The 21,722-nt window shown below is 34.3% G+C and overlaps 1 protein-coding gene across 2 annotated transcripts in view; it reads right to left on the bottom strand.

Moving 5' to 3' along the window:
* Nucleotides 1–17,986, bottom strand: part of LOC145245786 (guanine deaminase-like) — a 125,387-nt gene extending 107,401 nt beyond the window's left edge. The window contains exons 1-2 of one of the 2 annotated variants that reach the window (XM_080107429.1): nt 17,820–17,986; nt 12,485–12,554 (exon numbers count right to left, since the gene is read on the bottom strand). The gene's annotated coding sequence lies outside the window, so the exon portion shown is untranslated. Of the gene's footprint in view, nt 1–12,484; nt 12,983–17,819 lie in introns of those variants that run through there. The other variant, XR_013863031.1, reaches the window with a different exon arrangement.
* Nucleotides 17,987–21,722: the final 3,736 nt, after the last annotated feature.

Raw genomic sequence — 21,722 nt, 5'->3', positions numbered from 1 at the left:
CTACAATGTACTGTGGACTAGTTACTGCGGGGAGGGATGTGAAGCTTCCTCCTGGTGCATCGCGATGGGTCCATGTATTAGAACAGCCAATCGATTTGATCAAAAATCGGCGATTTCACCGATTACGATGACAATAGAAATATGGATTGTAAAACATTCGTTGATCATCATTCAGTTCCGGGTAACGTCGGGTCTCCCTGCTAGTATATATATATATATATATACCCACATTATATATGTATTCACAGTATAAAAATCCAAAGAATCTCAGCCGGATTTATATGTGAGTGCTCAATCGCAAATAGAGATATTAATATTTATATTCATACAGATGTCTACAAATGCCGAGTGCCACACGCGAAAAGCTTAATAATCATTATTATTACACACAAAATAATAAAACAACATTGAAAATAGTTGAATTCAAGTTCTGTAGAAGTACCGAACAAAGCGCACATTTTTTTTTAAACTTTACATTGAAGGAAGTACTTTCACATATACCTGGAACTTAACATGTTGCTGTTTTTTTTTTTAACTTCCTTACGAAGTGTTCCAGGATAAATATTTATATAAATATAAACAATATCCATATTTTGCTTCGCTTCATTCTCGTAGTTTAATATTGGATGTCAAACTTCTTCATAAAATATAATTTACCGATGACGCTGGAACACGGAATTCGCTAGTTATAAAATGAATCACACACGCTTTATAATCGATCAGTAATTGCCAGTTCTGGAAATTTCAACTTTGAGATATCGAGACTTAATATGGAATCTCGAGATTGGAATCTATACTTGTGATTTGAGGAATTATTTAAATGACTTACAACCCCTTGGCCCTTCACATCTTTAATCCTTTTATCCACTATACTTGTTTCCCATTAGGATTTATTGTTGTTTTTAGTGTTTTCTCCAACTTTTCAAAAAACGACCGTTCGCAACATTTTTCTACGTCCTGTTTGCACATAAGTCTATTAAACAATTTTAATTCATCTTCTTTTTCTTTTTTTTATTACATTTTCACCCCAGACAAGGCAAATTGCCATTTTTGGTGTAGGGGGCTACTATCAGGGGCAGCAACTACTGGGGTACTATGTAGGGATATGGGCAGCAAGATGTCAGTTCACGTTACACTTGAACTTCTGCACGTCAGTACTGTTAGGGAAGCAGGGACCTGGAATGGAATTCCAGAGTCTAGCGGTTCTGGGGAAGAAACTATTGGAGTAAAAAGATCTTTTACATCTAGGGATCTCTACAGTGTGGGGGTGGGATTTAGCAGCCTGTCGGGTTTGACGAGGGTGCTCACGTCGTGGGGGCACAAGTGATTGCAGTTCGTTAGAGCATTCACCACTAAAATACTTGTAGAAAAGGCAGAGGGATGCAACATTTCGTCGATGGGACAGAGGCTGAAGCTTAGATGCCTGTTCAGGGCCTTCAGGTTTGCGGCTCTCTTTTGAACCTTGTCAAGGAGCGAGAGACTAGTAGCAGATGCACCAGCCCAAATGTGACAGCAATACTCCATACATGGGCGAATTGTGGCCTTATAGAGGTACAGGATACTTTCGGGTGTTAGTAGTTGTCTAGCACGGTAGAGAGAGCCCACCTTTCTTGCAACGGCCCTGGCAATGCCTTCAATGTAATTGTTCCAACTCATGTTTCCTGTGAACGTTAGGCCAAGGAGTTTGAAAGATGTACTCTCAGATAAAGAGTCGTTGGCCATTGCTATAGGTGGTAGAGAGGGTTTCTTGTAATTATTGAATGAAATTAGTTTAGTCTTGGCGGCATTGAACGCGTCCAACCACTTTTGTCCCCATTCCACCACAGATTGGAGGTCTTCCTCTAGTGTTTCTACCATTTCTTTAGAAATGTGTTCATTCGTCTTCTTGTCGTGCCTGCCAGAGTGTAGTGTCATCAGCATATATACCCATCTCGGAGGCAATTTTGTCGGGGAGGTCATTTTTGAATATCAGGAACATTGCTTCTGCTGGCATCATGGAAGATAGAATTTAGAGTCATCATTTGTCTGCAAGAATTCCTGAATGTCTTTTTCGGTAAGTGTACATCTCGCTTGTTTTTATTGTATCCACAAACCGTCTACCTGACCATTGCCTCACACATAGTCCAGCGCGAACCGAGATATGCTCCTATATAAATGTTTGACAGAATACTTTAAATTTAATTGACCTGTCTAATACCATATAGTCAACAACTTTGAACCTGGCCAATAATTTACAATAATGTAAAGTTGGTACCCCTCTACGATATACAAGTGTTAAACCAGGTTCATACTTTGATTCATTCTTATGATTTCTGCACTCTATACTAAACCTTGTACAAAGATTAGGCATTTAAAAATTGTTAGCGCTCAACTCCGACAATTTGAAATCACCACAGTGTTCATTATCTAGGCTAACGAAAGTAGTGTAATGTTCGTCTCTTCCTTGCGAGATTCTTACATTACCACCTTTTATAAAAAGAGACGTTTTAGGGCTAAGCAAGTTAGTTAATAATAGTATCGCTTTAACAGATATAAGGTTGTTTCTTTTTTAAATTTTTTTTTTACATGGAGGTCACCACTTATCAGGGTCCGAAGGCCACTCAGGGATAAGGGTTATTGCGTGTACAGTAATCAATGAGAGTATTGTAGTAATCATTAGTATTTGGGGTTTTGATAAAGTGTCTTACTTAAGGGGGCGGTTTGTCAGGAGTTTGTTTATGTTGGACTTGAAGACGTCCAAGTTGTAGTCAGGTGGGAAACAGGCAAGCGGCAGAGAGTTCCACTGGCGTGCAGTTCTAAGAAAGAAGCTTTGCTCATGGAATCTACGTTTGGATTTAAGCACAGATAAAGAGTGGGGAAAATTATTGACAGTAGTTTCAGCCAGACGTGAAAGATTGGCGAGGGGGAACGAGGGATTGGAGCTCAGACGAGCACTTGCCATGGAAATAACGATAAAACAAAAACAGGCTCGCAACGTCTCTTCTGTGAGAGAGAGGTTGCAGGGAAGAGAAAAGGTGTTTATTTTGGGGAAATATATAATTGACGAAATTGGTATGTTCAACCGTACTCAACTTTTGAAAAAGAAAGCGGACCTTTTGAAAATTGGTCCAATTCGCGCATCCCGTATTATAAAGATGTTCATGTAGTCTGAAATACGATGCAAATATCATTTTATTTTTAGAGTCATAATTAACATTATCGATAGCGCTCCAAATATGGTTTGTGGAAATGTTATTGTTGAGTATGAAGAAACGTTTCCTTGAATTTTTCATTCGTTCCAATTGTGTTTCCTGAAATCTATCTTCTTTTTCTTGAAGTTTCTCTTTAAACGGAAGCCTTTTCCATTTTCTTTTCAAATTCCACTTGTTCTATTTTTCTCGGAATTTTTTTTTCAGTCTAAGGTGTTGTTCTTGTTAATGTTTAATCATATCTAACATTCCGATTTTAAATTCTTCCATTTTTTTTTTTTAACTCTATTGACTATTTGTGTTTATTTTTCTCTTTTTATTTACACGGTCGTAACTTTTCCCACTAGAAGATAAATAAAAATAAAAATAAGCTCGTTCAAACTTATTTTTTATGTCTCTGACAAACGAACAAAAAAAAAAAAAACGAAGAAACACTGACAAACTTTTTGTTAAGTTTTCTCATTTTCGTGGTCGAACGATTTAGATTTCAAAACTTCGATTTCAAATTTTTTTCGTCCTACTCAAGAACGTTACCTTTTTATGTTCAATCCTGTATTTCGTGTGTTAAAAATCCAGTGCGGTTTATGAGTTTTCGTTGTTACTGTTGTAATTTTAACTTTTTTCGACCACATGGTCCAAGTTATTTTTTTCAAAAGTAAAAGAGTCGGGTTATAGTAATAGCCATATTGTATCTGACATAAGCTCACCTACTCATTGCCAGTGTTGTGATTTTGAAGAACCAATAATAAATAATACAATACGGTGGTATATCCACAAGCGTGTGTATTTACAGAAGTACGGAATATTATGTTACAGAAAGACTTCTCCGACATTGCTTCGAGATTTCGTGGTAAACTCCTCTATATATAATGCCTTTTCACACACACACACACAAAAAGTATAATAATAATAATAATAATAATAATAATAATAATAATAATAATAATAATGTCGTTCATCAGATTCCGTTTGTTTACAATATCACGTCAGCTGATACTTGGACTTGACGAGGAATGCACTGGCAAAATCACTTCTGATTAATGTTTAGTTTTAAAAGGTGCAACCGAAAAAATGATTTACGGCGATTTTAAATGGTATCCCTTCTTTCATCGTAAATTGAACTCATGAATAAGAAAAAAATTAAATAAAACGGTGAGGTACATCCGGGCTTGAACAGGGGATCATTCGATCTGTAGTCGAATGCTCTACCACTGAGCTATATCTCCAGATGACAATAAATCTGTTTGTTTGTTTGTTTTTTTAAAGAAGAAATGTTTTGCTGAGATTTTATTATTTGTCTTGGTCGATGTAACATAAAATTCTTTTGATCTATAAGAGAAAAAAACTATTTTTAAGATCGGATTTTTTCGATTTTCAATGCTTATCGGTTGAATTTCTGTACAAAACATATCTAAGAACACTGCCAGACATATAAATTACTTTTGTGTGAAATTTGCGAAAGATAGGCCCAGCCGTTTCGGAACCTATGAGGAAAGAACTCACACACACATACACACACAAAGTGGCTTTTATATAATAGTAGAGATAGAGATACTAATGTTTAAATGTTATTTATAAATTTGCTAATTACAGTAAAACATCGATTAAAAATATTCATATGTAGTTCAGAGGTGAGAGTGTGAATTTCCCCAGTTCGTACATTTTTCCGGGCATCACTTGTGCACATGTTCGTTAAAGTTTTATCATCCGTTGATTATGTTTTATTGGGGGTTTGATCTAGAAATAAAATGTTAGAATCTCATTAGTATTATTGTTAGTTTCATGTAATACCCGGGCAACACCCCTGCACAGGTCCGCTAGTATCTTTTTAATGAGCTTTTTGTGTTTTATTCGAGAAAAAACCGTTAAAATTTTATTGGCGCTTCTGTTAGTTTGATGTGATATCCAGACACCACTCATGCATTGTTTGCTAGTTCTACCCCCCCCCCCAAAAAAATAAGGCACAGTGTCACTCTGACTTAAGAGGCTACTATTTTGGGACTACATTTGCTGGGATAATATGTAGGAAGTTTTGCAGCGAGATGTATTTTCACATTACACGTGAACTTCTACATATTAGTACAGTCAGGGAAACAGGAACCTGGGAGGGAATTCCAAAGTCTAGCAGTTCGAAGAAAGAAATTATTTGAGTAAAAGGCTTCTAGCGATCTCGGAAGTGTAGGGGTGGGATTTTGCTGCTTCTCGGGGTTAGTCAGGTGTATTTACGTTGAAGGGATACAGATGCTTGGAGTTCGTCGGAGCACATTCCATTAAAATATGCGTAAAACCGGCACAGGGATGCAACATTGCAGTGATGGGACATAGGTTGGAGTTTAGTTGATAGTGCGGGACCTATTAAGTTAGAGGCACTATTTTTGAGCTCTGTCTAGGAGTGAGTTAATCTGCCGGTTGTATTTTATTTGGGTTTGATCCCGAGACATATGTTAGGATCTCGTGTCAACTCCTGTTAATTTAATGTAACGTTCGTGTCACTATACGCATTTATATGGAAAGGTTTAGTTCTTTTCCACTTCAAGAACTTAGACACCAGGGTCGAAAGGAGGGGGCACTCTACCTTGCAAAAAGTACCTGGGAAGCCGCATCGGAATTCCCCGGCGAGGGCGCTTCAGGCGATTAGAAATAAACTAACCTCTCTTAAAAGAGAGAAGACAAAGCCTGGGAGGGATGACCTCCTATAACTGCACAGAATTAAACTTCCGCCGCAAAATCAATAGGAACCAGGTCATTATAGGAATGGTCTAATCTCTGTTGATTTTGGGGGCCCAGGATAAAGATCCCTGGTCGCGTATGTATTTATATGATAAGAGGTGGCATTGTGACGAATTATCTTTACAGTTCATCTGGCCTGCAACATGTAAAACACCGGATGGCTAAGCCACCTAAGTCATTGAAGTTTGTTTGCCTGTCTGCATTTGTATCTGGTTAAAACACTTAAACCATATTTAAACAAAGAAAAACTCATGTTTCAATTGGGCATATCCATTTCAAAGCTTTGCACGAAATATGATATCTGTAATATCATAGTGGCGAAAGTATTCCAAATATTTTTACTAAACGCAATAAAAAACGGAATTAAACAAAAATAATGCACCCTTTCAGTATATCAAAGGCCGTCGTGAAAAAAAACAAGAAATATTTTGGCGTTTGTAAAGAAAATGATATATTAATGAATAACATACATTATTCATACAAAATTAATTGGAATCTACATATATATATATATATATATATATATATATATATATATATATATATATATATATATATATATATATATATATATATCTGTATTCCTGTCTGTCTGTTTATTTGTTTGTTCACAATGCCGTCGTAGATGACATCATATCATTGCGTATATATACATAAAACACGCCCCATAAAAAATAAGAGGCAACTATATATATATATATATATATATATATATATATATATATATATATATATGAATAAGAAAAAGAGCTTACAGCTTTTAAAAAACGCAAAATTAGCGAAAAAATAAAATAACAGCATTTCAAGCTGTTAATATTGCTAAAAACAATAACAAATTTTAAATATAAAACCGATAAAGAAAAAAAAACGTGTATTCAAGTGGCGAGCCATCCTATCTCATTGGTAGAGTGCCAGAGTTCGATCCTTGCTAATACCCATGCTGATGACAGCTAGAAGCTAGAAACCTTGTATGCACGTAATATTTAGAGAGAGATGCTATGACGTCATGCGTTAATATGATGACTGTGTGATAAATTGTCTCTTGACCGTTCACCATATTCAAAGCAAAAAATGGCTGACGAGACATTTCACCGTTAAATGTGTTTTTGGTTTGCTTGAAAATATTTGAATTTACGTAATTTTTTGTGTGCTGTATTTTTTAAAACCTAACACGTAAGTACCAAAAATTTTTGTGACATTTTTTTTTTATGAACAGTTTTTGATGTTAGCGTGAAACTGGACAAGAGCTCTTTTTCTGATATAGTACGTGTGGAAATCTATATATATTTGACTACATTGTAAAAGAAAAGAAATTGTAATCCTTTCAAAAGAATATTGAAAGAATATTGCAACTCGAGGCGGAGATAATACTTGTCGTGATTGGCGCTTCTAAAACAGAGGTAAAATAAATATTTAGACAAGATTTCCAGGAAGTTTAACATATTTTGAATTTCAATTACACACACACACACACACACACACACACACACACACACACACACACACACACACACACACATATATATATATATATATATATATATATATATATATATATATATAAAGAAAAGATAGGAAGATAAAAATTATAGTACATTCGAACCTTATTACATTATCATGTCAATTAGGATCTAACGTAATTTTCATTTTTATCTCCCTATCTTTTCATAAACTGCTCCTCCTAATTGGGTAGAGCTTAATCTATTCAGATAGGCTAGCCCTTACTCTCCCAAAAAATATCTATTTTTTCACGTTAACTTGTGTGTGTGTGTGTGTGTGTGTGTGTGTGTGTGTGTGTGTGTGTGTGTGTGTGTGTGTGTGTGTGTTCTCTTTGTGCATTCTTATCTTTGTAAGCTTATATATGCTGTATTCGTTTAATATATTTGTAGAAGATAAGACATCATCAGACCAAAGAATGACAGAGAGCATCTATACAAAAGTAATTGATTTTTATTGACAATTCATTAAGACGATTACAATGAAAAGCTGGTAAATATTAAGAATTCAAATTTTCCCAAGAACGTTCTAGGTGAAAAAGGTATTTTGTTTGTGAGAAGAATTTACGTAGACCTGTTCATTTCGGCTGGCACCGTTTCAATGAGTTTGAATGTACATTAGCATGTCTTTTTATTATTTGCATTATTCGGACTATTGTTTTCATTTTAAGTGTTATTTTCATGTTTCGGCCAATGTATCATCTTCAGGTGCATTTTGTTGGGAATCTTTCTGTTGAATTCGGGAATCTGCATGAAATTTCGAACGGAACTCCTGTTCCGTTAACCATAACGGAGTAGATATTCTAAGTAATTCGCAATATCGTTCGCACCAAGGATTGAATCTTCACTTTCTAGAAAAGTATTATAACTGGTTTACCAAGTACTTTATCCGTAATGCTACGGGTCTTTGCGAACGGGAAGATTCCCGAGTTTGATAAGTGAGTCAGAGATTACGTTGTGAAAATAACACTCAAGATGAGAACAGTAGTCCGAATAATCCAAATAATACGAATTACCAATCCTCATCTCAAAAATTCAGAAACATTATCGTGTCTATTTGATCAACGAGAGAGTGCACATGCGAACTTGCGTGAGAGAGAGAGAGAGAGAGAGAGAGAGAGAGAGAGAGAGAGAGAGAGTATCCCTTGTGTCTGCTACTATGCCGGCATAGAGCGCCAAGACTATTTTGTAAAAACCATTTTCACATACGTCGAAGAGTCGATACGTGACACAACATTCGATGCTGCTTAAGTGCTCCCTCCATCGCTCTTTGATTTTATTTGGGATCTTTGATGAGAGTTTACCTATCTTTGGTCAGTAAAGGTTCAAAAGGAGCAGGCTTCTTCAACCCATCAATCGTGGATGAAAATGTCATTGGCGGCCTGCTTCAGCTTGACATTCTTTATCACATGGATGAGTCACCCTCACTCGATGAAGTTGTCTCTGCTGTAAAAAAAAAGACAAAGGCTGGGAAAGCACCAATCTCCCATTGAGCTGCTCCAAACATGGTGCGATACATGTAGCCAATACATTACACACACTGATCAAAAGTCTTGGCTGGGTTCATCAGTACCACAGGATTGGATAAATGGCCTATTTGTCCCTTTCTTTAAAGGGAAAGGAACAAAATTTGACTGCGATCACCACCGTGGGGTAATGATTCTTGAATCGGCAGGGAAGATGCTGGCGAGAGTTTTGTTGTATTAGCTCATCTAAACATCTGTCTGTTAATCATTCTTGAGGCACAATGCGGTTTCACTGAGGGTAGGGACATTGTAGATATGATATTTACTGCAAGGCAGCTGCAGGAAAAACGTATTGAACAACAGATGCCACTTTATCAAGTACTCGTGAACTTCACAAAGGCATTCGATACCGTAAACAGACAGGCCTTGTGGGTAATTCTTGGGAAGATTGGTTGTCCTCCTACCTTTGTCAGGATGTTTCAAGAATTCCACAGAAATATGAAGGCTCGTGTTGCATTCAACGGGCAATTATCTGGGAATTTGCTGCTGACAACGATGTGAAATAAGGAGATATTTCGGCCCAAACTCTATTCTCAATTTACTTCGCAGTGCTTCTTGCATACGCATTTAACGATTGATATAAAGATGTCTTTCTCCACTTTAGTACTACTGGCAAAGTATTTAATCTAAGAAAATTTAACGCCAAGTCAAAAACCTTTGGCGGTCTAATTAGGGAACTACTCTATGCTGATGCTGATTTTGTGTCTCATTCGGAGCGTGACATGCAAAATATAATGAATTGTTTTTCAGCAAACTATCTTAACTTATCTTGACTTAACTATCAGCATTAAGAAGACGAAAGTGATGTTCACCCCGCCACATTGAACCAAATATCTATGTGAGGAAAAGTAGGCTGGATGTTGTGGACACATTTGTGTACTTAGGTAGCACAGTCTCCAGAGATGACTTACTGAATGCGGAGATACGTTTCGCATCCAGAGGGTCAGCGCATTTGGAACACTAGAAAAGCGGCTACGGTGTGATCGTGGCATCTCTGTCAAACCCAAATCAGTGTTTACTCGACCTGCTTACATTCTGTTTTACTTTACTCATCTGAATGTTGGACAACACAACGTTGGTACTTGTAGCAACTGGAGAGATTCTTTCCGAAATGCCCCAGGCGAATTCTAAATGTAAAATGGCACTCACTGACACCTGACACGGATATTCTCGGGAAGGCTGAGTGTTTGGGCATCGAAGCAATGGTGATGTAGAACGGGTTACGCTGGGTCATCTTGTTTGGGTGGAGAATGTGAGCTGCCTAAACAGTTGTTTTACGGCAAGTTTAAGACTGGGAAACGTCCTCAACATCGACCAAATAATCGCTTCAAGGATTGCATGAAAGACGATCTTTAAGATCTTAAGAGCTTTCAAGATTTCTGTTCAGAACTGGTAGGTCCCAGCAAAATGCCGGATGGAGTAGGCTAGTAGAGGGGGTCTGAAATTTTTGCGAGTGAAAGAATCGATCATGCTGAACTCAAGAGAAACCTTCGGAAAAGCAATGTGTCGGTTTTACCCATTGAATTTAATAGCTGGAAATTTAAGGATTGTAATCGTGTGCTCCTCTGAAAAGCGGTTTACATTAACCGCAAAAAACACATACCATGAACAGAGGAAGCAAGACAAAAAAAAAAAAGTAGGCAAAAGTGAACCAAGCTTCAACATACAACTTTGTCTACCATATGCGTGGCAGACTGTGCAAGTCAAATGATGGCCTGAAAAGTCATCTTCGGACCCACGGACAGGGTTTGTGTGTCGCTGACAATTAACCAGAAAACTATGATGAGGTTGGTGGGGCACATTGGGATGGCTAAAGTCTGTAAAGACGGAGCAATTGCCATGTATGTATGCATGCATGTATGTATGTATGCATGTATGTATGTATGTATGTATGTATGTATGTAGAGAGAGAGAGAGAGAGAGAGAGAGAGAGAGAGAGAGAGAGAGAGATGTACGTATGTACGTATATATATATATAGACGGATGTGTATGTATGTATATTATGTAAGTATGTAATGTATATACATGTTATATATATATATATATATATATATATATATATATATATATATATATATATATATATATATATATATATATATATATATATATATATATTACAACCACAAAAGTGCATTGAAAATAAACGCTGAATAAAAAAATAGCACTGGCGAACCAGTACTGGGTGCTCAAAGTAAATGTTCGCTCGCTGTTGGTCAAGTGGAAAATAATACGAAAAACATATAAGGAGTATAGATATACGCATATCAGTCTGAAAAGCGTATGTCTATAATATTATAAATATACTCAATCTATACCATTAACGATTACTAAACTACCACCTTACATTCATTAACCATTATCCTTTAGTGGCCTCGGGTCTTGATGAGTGGTGACTTCCTTGTAAAAAAAACAGTTGATTTCATTACGATTTGAATTTATACTCGACTGCTCTTTTAAGAAACGACGTTTCTTTATGGCTTCTAGCTGTATTTCGTTATAGATTGGTCTTTAAGCGATTGTTTCAAAGTATTTCTTAAGATTTGGTTTTAATTTTCTTTATTATTTACTGTTACTGGAATATGCATCCAACTTAAAAACTGCAATAGCATCAAATAAAATAATGGTTCCTTTCTAAATCTTATTTTAAAAATAACAATCATAATCTTATTTCTAAATCTTATTTTAAAAATAACAATCATAATGTTTTAAACGCAATTTAAAAAAATGGTATAATTAAAAAAGAATGAAAGTTTTTATGAAATTTAAAGACAAAAAAAATGGTATCGATTAAAAAATATGTAAGTTTTCTTTTATGTCCGATTGATTTTATTTACAAAATCGATTTCTTTCAGTGACATCATAAAATATTCTTTCGTTTAATTCTTTTCAAAATTGTAAAATTTTGGACAATTCTATCGTTTTAGGACAGTTAATTAATTTTTTTAAATGGATCCTATGTGTTCTTTTTTTATTGTTTGTTCTGAGAAAGAGAGTCTATTTTTTTGTTGATTACGTGCAGTTTTTTCAATTTTGCCAATCGGACTTAGGGTTAGTGGTAAAAGAAAATGAATTAATATCTGCAAATAGCTAGAATAGCATAGAAATGAGAGTTCGTTTTATGTTTAAAATTATATACGAAACTGATCCCCCAATCTAAATACTAAATTTGTTTTCTTTTTCTTACTACCATATTTTTCAGGATGTTAATGCATAATCGTCTAAAAAAAATGGGAGGTTAATCCTCAGATTTACTGACAAATTAAATCGTCACAAAAAAAAATGGGAGGTTAATCTACAGATTTCCTGACAAATTAAATCGTCACACACACAAAAAAACATTAATCGAAATCATTTTTTTAAAAGTGCTCATTGCATGCATCATATTGTAAAGAATTTATGAAAGTATAATAGATAATGTTAACAATGTGTAAAATAATGTATTTGATAGTATTGATGATGATGATGATGATGATGATGACGATGACGATGACGATGATGATGATGATGATGATGATAACTAACTAATGTCCAGTTTTCTTACCTTGTAATCCGTTCGCAGAAATGTTGTGTTAACGAGTTCGGACTTACTGTTTCAACGAGAAAATGGTTTGCTGTAGAAAAATAAACAATAAATAAAATGCAACTTATCACAAGAAGTTTGTGGCTAAAATGACTTTTCATCTTTCTCTCTTTTACTTTCTCTTTCATTTCATTTTCTCTTTTTATCACGCGCGTGCGTACACACACACACACACACACACACACACACACACACACAAAACACACACACACTTAATCTTTCTCGTTCTCTCTTCATTCTGTCCTCCCCCTCCCTCTCTCCTTTATCCCTCTCTTCTTTCTTCTCTACCCTCTCTCTATTCTTTTCCTCTCTCGCTATCCTGCCTGTGGCTCTCTTCTCTACCTTCTCTTTTCCCACTCCATCTCCTTCATTCTCTTCTTCCACTCTTTTCTTCAACACACCCCCTTCTCTTCTCCCTACCGTACTCTCTCTCTCTCTCTCTCTCTCTCTCTCTCTCTCTCTGTCTCTCTATCACACACGTCAATCCCGATAGAGATGTATGTTACATCGGTTTGTTGTGACGTCATCACATCGGTGATGTATTACAATTTGTTCTGATTTAAATAAAGATATTCATTTTTTTTCTTTTCATTGCGTTGTAAAATAGAACTTGCCTTTATTATAATAAAGTTCGGTTAAAGTAAAATTCACTCTCATATATATATATATATATATATATATATATATATATATATATATATATATATATATATATATATATATATATATATATTTATTTATTTATGCATATATATATATATATATATAAATATATATATATATATATATATATATATAATGTCATATATATGAACATAACGTTCTTAAAAATATATGAGGAAACTAGATTTATGTTTAAATACATTATGCTATACTTTGTTTTTATTTTATTTCTTAAACTAAGTATTAAAAAAGAAGAAGAAAAGCGACGAAAAACTGGTTCACAGAAGCTGGGCGTTCAAATGGTGACAGTGGTTTTGTGCCGCTTTGAATGCAAATACATGGCATGCTTTGTGAAGTTTCTTTGATTTTGTTTAGGGCGAAAGTAGCAAATCTCGCGAGAGTAGGACCGTCTTGCGTTAAAACCAAATATTTCTAAGAGAGACAATTCTAGTCCCAACGACGAGATTATTGTCAAAACATTATAAGCTTCATTGACGTTAGATTTTATAGAGTTAAAATCAATTCTATTTGATTTGATTTTATTATTTGATTGATTTATTTATTTATTTTTCCTTAAATCGTATTTTTACTGTTTTTAATTAAGTAAAATAGGTTTGTTTTACAATTCACAGAGGTTCGGAAAAGTTGTCAAAATTAAAATATATAACAAGGCAAGATAAGTTACTTTTCTACCTAATTTTTTTTTAGTATATTTATTTAATGTAACATGTTTTTTGTTCGAAAAACAAGTAATGTTGAACGCTGCCAGACAGCAAGAAAAAATAGTCCCGTACTCTCTTTACATCTTTGAAGTCTCGACAATCACTTCAGAATAAGCAATACATCAAAATGGTGGCAGAAACTCATCCAATAAATGTCACGCAATATTTATTAGGTGAGTTTATAAAATATTCATTGTGTGTGCGGGTGTTTCTTCACAAACACACGTAGTTAACCAACGTGACACATAAACTTTTATAGACAGCGTTTTTACAATCAAACGATAACAATATGTCTGCCAATGACCCTTACCCCTCCCTTATGCGCTGAACAGTGTGTCAACGTTAATTAGATTGTTCCATGGTGTAATTCACGGCATAATCACGTTGACACACCGGTTCCCGTTAGATCACCGGTTAAGCAATGTCGAGACTGGTCAATACCAAAATGGGTGACCATTTGAGAATGGCAAGTGCTGTATGTGCTCTCTGCTAATCTCGCCATTGTTTTCAGTCCTCGTGGATTTCTCCTCGTTACTGAACTCGAACAGTGCCGATTCAGGATAGGTGTAGTTGTTGATTGCGCAACCCTTGCCTCACAATGTCATGCGCAACTACGCGTCTCTTATTTTCCTTTTGCGTTTATCGACTACTAGCAGTTCAGCCTGGCTTTGCTCGAGCCCTATGTACTGTTGATAACATTATGTGCATATATATATATATATATATATATATATATATATATTCAGGCAAACATTATTAAAAACAACAGAGATACCTTGCTTAATAATTCTTTTTCTTTTCATTTTTTCGATCTTTCGTAAGATTTTTTTAACTTCAAGTTGGAAGGTATTTACAAATGTTCCATGGTTCACACGAGCGCTTTCGATTCTTTCTTGAATCATCATCAGGTGGAGATAAAATATTAAAAAAAAATAGAAGTGAAATATATAGTTGCGAATGATAAAAAGAGTCAATGAAAAGTCGATTAAGATATACATTTACGAGTGATAAAAAACTCGATTAAAAATTTGGATGATAAAAGGCAATGTTAGTAAAACCAGTCGTATACTGGTTATGCTAAACATTTCAGCACATTTTTGCTACTTTCAAAATTAATGCTATTTATAGATGGGTGCTGGGTTTTTATATATAGTGCTTCAAGTATTTTTAATTTTTTACAATTACTTTCTCGTTGTAAAATTCTTGTGTTGTCCACGAGGACCTTTCTAAGATTAGAGGGGGGACAGCTATGTTGATTTGTTAAATGCTGGTATATTGAGCTAGTACTGTTCAAATGCATCTTAATCGACGGGACAATGTTGTTTTTTGTATGTCCAATATATGCGTTTTTATTTTCGGAGTTACACTCTCCTAAGGGGCATTGAAATTTGTACACAATATTGGTTTGCTCCAACATTTTTGTCGCCGGCGAGGAGTTATTTTTAACGATGAGGTTCTGGGTTCGATACTTCTTATAGTATATAATAAATCTAATCTTAGAATTGTTCTCTAGAGGTGCTGTATATCTATGTATGATGCTTTTAATTATTTTTTCTTCCACTCTTAAATTTGGTGTCATTATATATATATATATATATATATATATATATATATATATATATATATATATATATATATATATATATATATGATTAGTTTTTTTTTTTTGGAAAAAGAATTCCAGCAGAGTGCTCAATTAAAAGGAAAATCCAAATTTTAAGAGCGTACTTATATTTTGTGTACAGAAAGTTGTTAGTTGAGACAGGTCATTGGTACCGTCGGTTTCAAGCCCGATAATAAGGCCCGTTTAAGGTATCCTTATAAAGCTCTCTTCAGCCAATATTCGTCTATCTTATAACCGGAAGTGTGAAGTATATATACCTCGCGAATCCACGTTCAAATCTCGTTTTGTATAATCCCCCCCTTTTTTTTTCTCCTTTTATCTATCTATCTATCTATCTATCTATCTATCTATATATATATATATATATATATATATATATATATATATATATATATATATATATATATATCGGATAATGTAATACCTAATTTTCAACTTTGAATTATTTAAATTTAAGATCTAATTTCGAAAAAATGTTTTTTTATATGAATCGATTTTAATTTGAACCCCATTTAATTTTAAAATCTCTTTCCTTATGTATAAAACCTTTAAAATCTGTATTGGTATCGGTTAAAAACTTAAAAATTCGTTTAATTATATCGAATTACATTTAAAATTTCCAAAAATACGTTTAAAGTTTAAAAAATATATTTTTAATTATATCGAATCACGTTTAAAAATTTCGAAATATTATATATATATATATATATATATATATATATATATATATATATATATATATATATATATTAAAAAGTTTAACTCCTGCTCAGGTAATCTACATCGAAAATTTCAAATGTTTAGAACCAAAATTGGCGGAGAAGTTTGGTAGAGTCTACAAAGGTCAACTCTTTTAATTTTGACCTCTTTGCAGCCAAATTTCGCCCAAAAACTTATTTAAAAGCTTCCTGTATGTCTGAATACCCTTCAAGTAAAATTTCAAATGTTTACTCCCAAAATTGGCTGAATAGTTTGCTAGAGACCGCAAAGGTAAAACTCGTTTGAACTTTTACCCCTTGGCAGCCAAATTCTCGGCCAAAAACGGATTAAAAAGCTTTCCCGATGTCTGAATACACTTTATGTAAAATTTTAAATGTTTAGAGCAAAAGTTCTCTGAACAATTTGGTAGAGATTGCAGAGGTCAATTGTTTTTAAAACTTTGACACCCTTAACATTTATTGTTTTGGGCTCAAATCAAATTATGGTATACTTTTTAAAATTTTATTTCCTAAAGTAAGTATTAAAAAACAAAAAAAGAAAAAAAAGCGACGAAAAACTGGTTCAAAAAGCTGGGCTTTCAAACGGTGACAGTGGTTTTGTGCCGCTGAATGCACACACATGGCATGCTTTTTAAAGGTTCTTTGATCTAGTTTAGGGCGAAAGTAGCTAATCTCGCGAGAGTAGCGTCGTTTTACGTTAAAACCAAATATTTCTAAGAGAGACAAGGAAAATGTACACACACAGACCCCCACAGACACACAATTTCATTTTTATAGATATATAGATAGATGATCTGTGAATAAATCAATTACTGCTGTATCGAACTGGTATCAATTAAAAATATGTAAGTTTTATTTTATGTCCGATTGATTTTATTTACAAAATCGATTTCTTTCAGTGACATCATAAAATATTCTTTCGTTGAATTCTTTTCAAAATTGTAAAATTTTTGACAATTTTATTATTTTAGGACAGTTAATTAATTTTTTTTAGATGGATCCTATGTGTTCTTTTTTTATTGTTTGTTCTGAGAAAGAGAGTCTATTTTTTGTTGCTTACGTGTGGTTTTCCAATTTTGCCAATCGGACTTAGGGTTAGTGGTAATAGAAAATTAATTAACTTCTGTAAATAGCTAGAATTACCTAGAAATGAGGGTTACTTTTAGGTTGAAAATTCACGAAACTGATCCCCCAATCTAAATTTTAAATTTGTTTTTTTTTTTCTTTCTTTTTACCATATTTTTCAGGATGTTAATGCATAATCGTCTAAAAAATGGGAGGTGGGGGTCAGCGAAGGGATTTAATCTACAGACTTACTGACGAATTAAATCGTCACAAAAAAAAGGAAGCATTAATCGAAATCCCTGCTTTGAAACAAGTGCTCACTGTTTCATATTGTAAAGAATTTATGCAAGTATAATAGATAATGTTAACAAGGGTGTGAAATAATGTATTTGATAGTGTCGATGATGATGATGATGATGATGATGATGATGATGATGATGGTGGTGGTGGTGGTGGTGGTGGTGGTGGTGGTGGTAATACTAACTAATGTCCAGTTTTCTTACCTTGTAATCCGTTCGCAGAAATGTTGTGTTAACGAGTTCGGACTTACTGTTTCAACGAGAAAATGGTTTGCTGTAGAAAAATAAACAATAAATAAAATGCAGCTTATCACAAAAAGTTTGTGGCTAAAATGACTTTTCATCTTTCTCTCTTTTACTTTCTCTTTCATTTCATTTTCTCTTTTTATCACGCGCACACGCGCGTGTGCGCACTTTCTCGCTCCCTCTCTTTTCTCTACCCTCTCTCCAATTTCTACCTCTCTCTCGCTACCCTGCCTCTGGCTCTCTTCTCTACCTTCTCTCTTTTTCTACTCCAAACCCTTCGTTCTTTCTCACTCTTCTCCCACTCTTTTCTTCAACACCCCCCTTCTCTTTTTCCTACCTTATTTCTCTTGTTGGAATTTTTTTGTGTCATTAATAGTGCATTCCCCCCCCTCCCCTGTTTACTTTTATTATTTTTATTCTAGTTCTTATATATGATTTTCTGTATTTCGTATCCTTTATGATTTTTAGTTTCGTATATTTTGGGTTTGTACGAAACTCACTTTAATTTGGAGAAAAGGGAAATGCTCGCTCCGTGATGACGTCACGAGCCCAGCGCGAGATTTGGCCTCTTTTGAAATTCCGCCGACGAGGAGAGTGGCCGCGTGTTCATTGCCTAACGCTGAAAATGGAATTTTGACGAGCCTCCTTCAAAGAAGAAAACCCGGCAAGAATACCCCGGACATGCGACGAGGCATACTTCTGATAACTATCTACGTGGCTCCGGTCTGCACGTATTTAGTAGGAGTGTAATTTTAAAAAAATACCTTATTTTACGTGACAAGGAATTTTGGAGCCTCCTTCAAAGAAGAAAACCCGGCAAGAATACCCCAGACATGCGAGGCGGCATGCTTCTGAAAACTAACTACATGACTACGGTTTGCGCGTAAATGGAAGGAAAGAAATTTCTAAAAGGACTTTTAACGAAAAAAAAAAAAAAAAAGGAAAAAGGCACGTGCCTGACTGAATTTCAATTTGTGAGTATGTTCCTAAAATTTATTACATATGAGAGTGTGATTAGGAACTACTAGTTTGAATTATACTGTATTCGTTCATGGATATGACATCTTCATTATAAGAACCAGTGCTATTTTTTTTTCATTATATGTTACTTTGGCGTTTTCTTTTTCTTTGAATTTAATGTCCGCAAAGGGAAAAATTTGTAACTAACTTTTTGTAAATAAAATCTCTTCTTCGTTTTGAAGCAAGACCATTATATTTTATTCTTTACCCCCCCCCCCTTTTATTACATGCTTTCATTTTTTTTTTTTCAGGCTAGTTACTTTCACGTCGAATTTATCTGGAAACAAATAAATTTCTGACACTCTATCTCTCTCTCACACACACATGTCAATCCCGATAGAGATGCATGTTACATCGGTTTGTTGTGACGTCATCACATCGGTGATGTATCAGAATTTGTTCTGATTTAAATAAAGATATTCATTTTTTTTCTTTTCATTGCGTTGTAAAATAGAACTTGCCCTTATTATAATAAAGTTCGGTTAAAGAAAAATTAACTCTCTTATATATATATATATATATATATATATATATAACTACTTCATTTACTCACATAAATTTAATATACGAAAGTATAGATTTATGCGTAAACTTTAAGTATTTACTTTAAAAGTGCTCAATACTTAGGTAGAGCTAGTTAGTAATTTATAAAATATATATGGCGACTAAGCTACACTGAATATTCTGCGTTTCATCCACTGTAGGATTCGTCAGGCTTATGCGCGAATTTTGTGGTTGCTTCTTGTTTTTATATATGTTGAGGATTTCTAGTTAGCCAATCAGCTTTCTAGTATCCACCGCGCCCCCTCCTATCAGCCAATGGGCATGCATTTTATCGAACAAAAGATCTGTTTTAGAACTAGGTTAGTGGTTTAAGGTAGATCTTTTCCCTCCTTTTTCTTTTTTTTTTTATATATATATGAATATACCTATGTGTACACACACACATGCACACACACATATATACATATATATATATGCATATATGTGTGATCGTTTATGTATATTCATGTTTATTTAATTTATTTATTTGTTTGTTTTCTATTGTTATTGTTAGTTTTAAAGCTATTTTGTATCGCTATCCTAGAGTGAGTTCTATTTTGTGAACACAGTTGTTTGCTATTTCTCGTCTAGAGTTTAATAGATTATTTTAGAAAATAATGGTCCTAAAAATATGTGAGAAATCTAGATTTATGTTTAAATAAAATATGCTATACTTTGTTTTTATTTTATTTCCCAAGATAAGTATTTTTTTTTTCAATTTAGGAAATAAACGAAACCCAAAAAGCGACGAAAACCTGGTTCACAGAAGCTGGGCGTTCAAATGGTGACAGTGGTTTTGTGCCGCTTTGAAAGCAGACACATGGCATGCTTTTTAAAGGTTCTTTGATCTAGTTTAGGGTGAAAGTAGCAAATCTCGCGAGAGTAGCGCCGTCTTACGTTAAAAACTAATATTTCTAAGAGAGACAATTCTAGTCCCAATGACGAGATTATTGTCAAAACATTATATGTTTCACTAATGTTAGATTTTAACGAGTTAAAAATCAATTTTATTTTATTTTATTTTTTGATTAAATCGTATTTTTACTATTTTCAATTAAGTAAAATGGGTTTGTTTTACAATCCACAGAGGTACGAAAAAGGTGTCAAAACTTCAAATATACAACAAATAAATGTTATCAAAGGCAAGATTAGTTACTTTTATACCTACTAAGTGTTTTTTTTTAATGTAAAATGTTTACTTGTTTTTTCGAACCGAATAATGTTGACGGCTTCCTGAGAACAAGAAAGAATAACCCCGTAGACTCTTTACATCTTTGAAGTCTCGACAATCACTTAAAAAAAAAAAGAAATATATCAAAATGGTTGTAGAAACCCACCCAATAAATGTCACGTAAGATTTATTGAGTTTATAAACTGTTCATTGTGTGTGCGGGCGCTTCTTCACAAATACACGTAGTTAACAAACGTGATACATAAACTTTTATAGACAGCGTTCTTACAATCAAACGATAACAATATGTCTACTATGACCCTTACCCTCCCCTGTGCGACGAACAGTGTCAACGTGATTAGATTGTTCCGTGGTGTAATTCACGGCATAATCACGTTGACACACCGGTTCCCGTTAGATCACCGGTTAAGCAACGTTGAGCCTGGTCAATACCAAAATGGGTGACTATATATGTCTGAATACTGTTTTCTTTTAATTTCAAAAATTTAGACCCAAAATTGACTGAATAGGCTGCTAGAGACCCCTTTGAACTCTGACCCCTTGGCAGCCAAATTTTCGGCCAAAAAACGGTTAGAAAGCTTTTTTTAACTTTAACCCCAATTTTGACCCCCCCCCCTCCTAACATTTATTGTTTTGGACTCAAATAAAATTAAAAAGTTTTATCCGTGTCCAAGTAACCTACAACTAAAGTTTCAAGTGTTTAGACCCAAAATTGGCGGAGGAGTTGGGTAGAGTTTTCAAAAGTCAAATCGTTGAATTTTAACCCCTTGACAGCCGAATTTCTGGCCGAAAACTGATTAAAAAATGTTCCCAAATCTCAATAACCCTTATTTCAAATCTCGAGTCTGTAAACTGAAAATTGACAGTAGTTTGGTAGTGAAATACACACACACACACACACACACACACACACACACACAATCAAACAATTTCACTTTTATAGAAATACTAGCAGTTCAGCCCGGGTTTGTTCGGGCCCTATATTCTGTTCATACCTTTATGTGCATATATATATATATATATATATATATATATATATATATATATATATATATATATATATATATATATATATATATAAAGTTTGACTCCTGTTCAGGTAATCT

This window comes from Euprymna scolopes, chromosome 23 (assembly GCF_053919585.1).
Source record: "Euprymna scolopes isolate OS-2025 chromosome 23, ASM5391958v1, whole genome shotgun sequence".
NCBI lineage: Eukaryota > Metazoa > Mollusca > Cephalopoda > Sepiida > Sepiolidae > Euprymna > Euprymna scolopes.
The sequence above is the reverse complement of the archived record's forward strand: the minus strand, read 5'-3'. Positions and strand labels throughout refer to the sequence as shown.